Here is a 7,823-nt window from a genome sequence, read left to right as displayed (position 1 = left end):
GCAGATAATATTAATTATTTCTGCTCAGTATTCACTGCTGAAAGAGAGGGGAAGGAACCACAGTTAAGTTGCGAGTGCAGTCAGAAAATGAGGGAGAAACAAGTACATTTACAGAGGAGAAAGTCCTCACAGAACTCTCAAAACTGAAAGTGGATAAATCCATGGGGTCAGATGGGATACATCCAAGGATACTAATGCTACTTTCACACCGCAAAAATGGCATGGACCTGATCTGTTTAAATGTTGCTAAAAACGGATCAGACAGCTAAAACCCCTTTCACATCGCATATCTTTAAACGGTATTTAAATGCAGTTTTTGTCCTTCAAAGGTATTTCAATGCCGTTTTTGTCCCTTCACAACATTGAACCCGTTTAAATCCATAGAAAACAGTGGATGAAAAAAAAAAAAAGGTAAAACACTGCTTTATTACCGTTTAGAAAAACCAGTTTCATAGAACCAGTAAATTCATAGTGCACATATAACCGTTTTGAAATGGTAAAAAAAACCTGCAAAATACTGGGTAAATAGTGAAGTCTGAAAGGGGCATAAAAGAGCTTAAAGTTAAGCAGGTAAAACCATTAACAGAATTATTCAACCAGTCACTAGCTACTAGGGTAATACCACAGGACTGGGATATATTTATTCATTTATTTATTAGCAGTTTCTTATATAGCGCACAAATATTCCACAGCGCTGTACAGAGAATATTTGAACATTCACATCAGTCCCTGCCCCAGTGGAGCTTACACTCTATATTCCCTACCAAATGTACACACACACATACATACTAGGGTTAATTTTTGTTGGTAGCTAATTAGCCTACCATTATATTTTTGGATTGTGGGAGGAAACCGGAGTACCCGGAGGAAACACACGCAAGTACGGGGAGAATATACAAACTCCGCACAGTTACAGCCATGGTGGAAATCGAACCCATGACCTCAGCGCTGTGAGGTAGTAATGTTAACCACTACACCATCCATACTGCCCGGATATAGCAAATGTAGTCCCACTGCACAAAAGTGGAAGCAAGGAAGAGGTAAGCAATTACTGACCAGTGAGCCTTACATCAGTAGTAGAGAAATTGATGGTAACCCTTATGACTGGGTGACTAACGTAATAGATCAAGGTGGATGGGGCATATATGTAGCTTATCTAGACTTTATTAAGACTTGATACTGTCCCAAATTGCAGACTTAAATAAACTTGAAAGCTTTGGATTCGAGACAGGGATGTTTGTCACTCGCACAGGACTCTCCTCTCATATGAGGGGAAAAACCGGACCCCCCAGAGGTGACCAAGTTTGATATATATTTATTTCAACAAATGGGGAGGTGTGATTTCACTAGACAACAATAGATTTGACTAATATTTCAAGAAATAAAAGAGAAAAAGTCAATGGTGTGGTCTGTGGTGCACCTTAAAGGATCGCTCACAATAAAATTGTACCTTTATTAGTTTGTTTAAAACTTGTGAAATATAAAACACACACAAAACATAATAGAAGAGACTGACAAAGAATGAATGAGTGTGCTAAAATTCGGTGGCTTCCTGGCAACGCACTATCAATTGAGAATGGTATATGTGTGTTTATTTCTCAGGTTCTTGTAATTGACACTTTAAATAAATGTATACTAATGTTATAATTTGTGTGTCTGGTTATACTGCCTACGAACTACTGCTCATTCTCCACTGGTGCAGAATAAATGTGTGATGCCAAAAAAATTATTTTCGTGGTCTTATAGGGAGATCAAGAAATGGTTCATCAGAAAAAGGTTTTGAATGTTTCCCTTGATATTGCAACAGTTTATATGTTGCAACTGCGTAAATGTGAAACAGTAACAATTGTTGCAACCATTCTGGTTTGGTAGGGAATGCTATAACCTAGAGATATCTGGGAAGATAATGTAGCGGCTTACTAAAATAAGACCGTATTACCCAGGACTGGTTCTCAATATTCTATACAAGCCACAAATTAGAGCAAAGTATATTGAGGGTTATAATCACATTCACACAGTGACTAGAATAATCCCAATGATAGAGGTACCCTCCCGGAGTTATGTGTAATGTGTTATGCTGTGTACACACGGTGCAATAGAATAGGATTGGTAGCAATATATTGCCAGGAATCATATTGCTCAGTGTCTCCTTTTCATCAGCGATGAAAAGGAGACACTGCTACTGTCAGGGGGCGGGGGGGAGCAGCAGCGTCTGCTTGCTGCTATCACGCGGTGGGGGGGGGGGGTGAGAGAGACCCGAACGGAGGAGGGAGGGACGCGAAAGGAGGAGGGAGCAGCAGCAGAAGGGAATCCTTCTGCCGCTGATCTCCTGCTCAGCACGGTCGCAGGAGCATGCTCCTGCGACCAGCGACCATTAGGGAGTGCACACGGGAGCGCGCAGCTGGCGATTTATCGCCAGCAGCACTCCAAATCACTGGCAATATGGTCGCTCAGCGACCATATTCCCAGCGATTTCAGCCAATATTGCCCCCGTGTGTACCCACCTTTATAGTTGACACATATATGTCAACTCTACTGATTATAAATTGTACGCGTAGGGATATTAAATTCCTACTAGGACAGGTGTCCCTATGCCCACAAATATACACAGTTAGACCATAGGTGAAAGTTATCTAATAAAGTGAGTTAATTACACAGCTTCTCAAGCTGTGTGATAAACACAATGCTGGTGAGTAGTCTGTCAACAGATTTATATATTAATCATTGTCAATTTTTCTTGTTGACACCAGCAGTGAATTCATGTATATATATAGGTCATGTAAGACCGCACTCAATTTTGAAAATAAAAGAAATCACATTTTGTGGTGCACAGTCCTGTAATGTAAAGATACAGAAGCACTCACCCTCCTTGCAGAAGGTTTTGGGAAGAACCGGCACACACCATGAACCCTCAAACCCTAAGCTATTCAATCATCCGTACATATACGGACTGAATAGATTATTCGCACCTTATTATTGAAGCGTCAAAATCCTGAATAAATAAGTGTATGTACATCTGGAACAATGAAATTCTAATGGTACCTTTGATATCCTAAGGACCTAGTACTCAAAACACCCAGTTGGAAGACACCTTCACCAAGATAGTGGTTGAAATTGTTCCTAAGTTTTTTGCGAACCCCTGATGAAGTCCCGTGTGGGGACGAAACGCGTTGGGATCGTTTTTAAGTGCTGTTATGAAATATACCACTGAACTTTTTATGGTCTGATTCGACCACCACTGTAGTGTGGAACCAAAGACATTTTAATAAATTTATATTGAATTTTGGACTTTACTTACTTGCTTGTGTTTTGGAATTCTGATTAAAGGCTGTACAGATCTAATTATTGAAGATCGCACTAAGGGGCGCCAACCCACAACTGCTATCCACATTCTCCTTGTCCCCATCCAACAAGGGTCTATGTGAGTCCGGCAGCCCCAACAAAAGTATATACCAGAATTAGTGGCGTGATAAGAGAGTCTGTTCCATATATATATATATATATATATATATATATACACATATATATACACATATATATACACACGCACGCAGTAGAGCTGGCACTCTTCCAAATAGAAATAACTTGGCCCCGGTGCCTACAGATCCCAGCAGCGCTGGGATCAGAAATAGCAAGCAGATATGGTGGCACTCGGGTCCCCAATAACAATGACACCAGTCAGGAGTAGTCTAACGACGTTTCATTTCACAAACGGAAATTTCTTCAGGTTACAAACACATACACAAAGAGGTGCTCACCTTATACCCCTCCGGTGGTCACAGGGCAGCGTCATCCCGTCCGTCCGGTAGCGTGCGTCGCCGGTCTGACGTGACCCGCGCACTATACACTGGGTAGTGGGGCCGGTCACCTGACCTTCCCACGTTCTCAGCCCTGTCTGATGGCGTCACCGCGCTCGGTACACGCACCTTGAAATTCATTGGATCCTGCACCTGGTGGGCTGTATCCTGTAACCATGGAGACAAACATAAATAAATACAGGAATACACATACATACAGGAGAACAATGGTACAGAGTTTTGCACATAATGCAGTTGAATATACTTGGTGATACAATTATTGGCAACATACATGTTGGTCCATTGCTGTTTGCATGTCGCATCAATGGAACTATTTATGTATAATGTCACACTGATGTCACTGAATCAAAACTACAATATTAAAATATCGCTGTCACAATTTTAAATGGTTCAAAAATACCTATAGTCATAATATTAATCTTATCTCGTTAAAGACAATCGATGATGGTAATTATTGTCCCTATGAAAAACATGACAATGGAACCATTTCATTTAATCCTTTTGGATGGAGCACGTTCAATCGATGAATCCATCGTGCTTCACATCTCAAAAGGGCCGCACTCCTATCACCACCTCGAATGGATCGCTCAATGTGGTCGATCATGCGATATCTTAGACTAGTCAAATTATGTCTAGCCTGGACAAAATGACGGGCATCAGGCTGCTCGCTATTGCCCGAATTAAGAGCTGCCTTAATGGCTGAGCGATGCCCCGCCATGCGCTGTTTAAATTTCCTTGTGGTCTTACCTATATAGGTAAGACCACAAGGACAAATGATTTGATACACCACATGACTACTCTCACAAGTCAAGTGGTGTCTAATCTGATATACATTCCCATCATGCGGGTGATGGGATTTGTCACCAGTAATTAGAAATTTGCATGTAGTACATGCACATTTGAAACAACCCCATCGTTTCTGTAGAAAATTTTTGATGGTGGCACTCCTTTCCCTGCAATATCGGATTTGACTAACATGTCCTTCAAATTCTTCAGTCTGGAAAAGCATGGCATCAATTTAGTTTGTTCCAGGCCTAAGGAAGGATCAGATTGAATGATCCGCCAGTTTGCTTTAGCTGATTTGTTAATTTTTTCTGTATGTACGTTATATTGACAGACCCAGTGTATAACTTGCATCTTGGTGTCTTCCTTTTTGTTGCTCATCAATAATTGTTCCCGTGTTTTGGATAACGCTTTGGCTTTGGTATTCAACAAGTCACGCCAGTAATAACCACGTTCGATGAAGCGGGCGATCAAATCATCGATTTGTTGTGTGGCTGTTATGATGTTGGTATTAATGCGAAGTATCCTCAACATCTGGGAATATGGCAGACTGGATTTAAATTTAGTAGGATGGAAGGTGCGGTTATGTAAAAAGGTGTTACGATCGGTGTCTTTAGAGAACACAGTGGTCTCAATGCCTTCAACACCCAATGATATTCTTACGTCCAGGAAGTCTATAAACTGTTGGTGCATCTGGAACGTGAACTTGACCGGACTGATGCTGTTGTTATGGGTCTCCATGATACTTTCAAATTGTTCTCTGGTGCCACTCCAGAAAATCAATAAATCGTCAATGTAACATGTGAAAAAAATTATATTGTTAAAAATGTTGCTGTCCGAAAAAAAGATCTCCTCCTCTACCCCAAACATGTAGATATTTGCATATGTGGGTGCTACTGATGACCCCATAGCACAACCTCTTGATTGGATGTAGAATTCGTCATCAAAAAGAAAAAAAAATTTTGTCAAAATTAATTCTAATAAATGCAGAATGATGTTGATGGATTCTGTGTTAAAGCTACTGGATGAGGTTAGTAGTCTGCGTACTGCGGCCAGGCCCTCTACATGTGGAATTATAGTGTAGAGGCTTGATACATCGGCAGTAATTAGCCATAAGTTGCTTGGAAGGTTAGTGAGATTTTTTAGTTTCAACAGTAATGATGTAGTGTCCAGTAAAAAATTCGGGTGGGTTTGAATGAGCGGCTGTAGTATGGAATCCAGGAACACGGAAGATGGTTGGAACAAGGATCCACGGGCTGATATTATAGGCCTACCTGGAGGTGGTAGGCCCTTGTGGACCTTGGGTAGAGTGTATATCAATGGTACCAGAGGAAACTGGAATCAATACATCAAAAATTTCATCACTGATAACAGATGCGTCTCTAGCCAGAATCAGGGTCTCTTTCAGTTCTTTGGTGAAAGCAGGTGTTGGATCACCTTTTAATTTCACATATACCCCAGGTTCTGCGAGTTGCTTTTGAATTTCTTGTCTGTAATCTGTGATATTTTGCAACACAATAGCTCCCCCCTTGTCCGCGGGGGGGATGATCAGGGAGGTGTTCTTGCGAAGGGCAGTCAGAGCTTTGCGTTCTGCCAGTGATAGATTATGATTATATTTTACATTTGATTCTTGAATTTCCCTTGTTTCTTTGTCGATCAACCTCATATACGTCTTAATGCTGGCGTTGTTTTTCGGGCGCTGACAGTCCGGGGCTGGACAAGTTGAAAATTAATTCTTCTTGTATGAGATTGGCGTTTTTTTATATTGCCTCTGACGCTTCCACTGGCCTCCCCTTCTGGTTGGTCGTTTTTTGGGGGACCACGGGTGCGAGTTATCATGCTTAAAGGTGCTGATGGGCCTCTGCGGCGTCTTCTTCTCTTGTCGCCGTCACTTGCTGAGCTGTTATCCCCAGCAGATGTGTCAGTGTCCACAGCTGTTCTGGGATATCTCTGGCGGCGAAAGAGAGGGCATCTATTCTCTCCATCTGTAGCATGATTGCCGGAGAGCCATCTATAGACCTGGTGATTGTCATAATCTTTATTAACTTTTACCAGTTTTTCTGTTTTAAATTTTATTAGGTCTCTCTTATAGAGTTAGTTGGTTACTTAGGCCCTTATTGTGATCGGTGCGGTCGGAGCCGATTATGCGGCCAGGACCGTGCGTGCGAAACCCCGCCTTCCATACGGATCGCCAACTCCGTCCGTATGCGGTAAGAAGCTGTCCGAACGGACCGCACGTGTATTTTTCATGGAATACGCCTCCTCCATCTAAGGGAACCTCCCCCATCATTCGATGGTCGCAGACCATCGAATGCAGGACCGAGTGCTCCACCAGCTCACGCAACCTCAGACCACACGGACATTTCTCCGTGCAAAAGCAGAGATCTGGGCGGGCAGCTGACATCCGGCGATGTCATATGTCCGCCCCCTACACGTGCGTCACGGCCGCATTACCATACGTACGCCCAGCGTTTTCATGGGAACTCCCATGAAACGCGGGGCGTATGCATATCGTAATGAGCCCAAATAGCCCTTCACGCCCCTCTCCACCCCCTGTTCGGAGTGTTCACATATCATGCGGAATTTCGCCGTACGCCCCGCTCGCACATGCGCAGACACAAAACATCAGCGGGCCGAACGCACGCGGATATATCCGCACCGATCAGAATAAGGGCCTTAATTTCTCCAGCCAATCAGTGTTGGAGTCAGATGTCAAAATGGGTATATTGATTTTCTCAAATGCATCAATCTTTGCTTTAGTGCTGATCACCTCTTTGTTGGAAAAGTCTATGACTAACAGCATAAGATCGGAGGAGCATTTATTCAGTATAGATACCCATTTGCAACAAAAACTAGGGTCAAACCGGCCAATCGTTGGACAGTTACGAATGCGGAAGCCACGTGGTATTTTCCTTGATTTAAAATAATCACTTAATGTAATAGCATGCAATTCAAAATCAATTTCACGTTTCTTTAATCTTATCAGGTCGTTATATAATGATTCCGGTGAATGCGCCTCTTCCATATCAACAAATTGACCCTTATGCAGGATGCTCTCTGTCTCTGATTCAGAGTAACTAAAGAATTCCTGTACAGGGACTAGTAGTGGATTGAACAGTTCATGGTCAGCGGACTGTGAAGCCGTCATGATTCCACTTAAATCCACAGTCCGTCACTGCGGTGCTGTATGTAGAAATCACCCGTGTGCAACACACCACACAG

This window comes from Crinia signifera, chromosome 5, assembly GCF_055691185.1.
Source record: "Crinia signifera chromosome 5, ASM5569118v1, whole genome shotgun sequence".
Classification (NCBI taxonomy): Eukaryota; Metazoa; Chordata; class Amphibia; order Anura; family Myobatrachidae; genus Crinia; species Crinia signifera.
Note: the sequence above shows the minus strand (reverse complement) of the source record.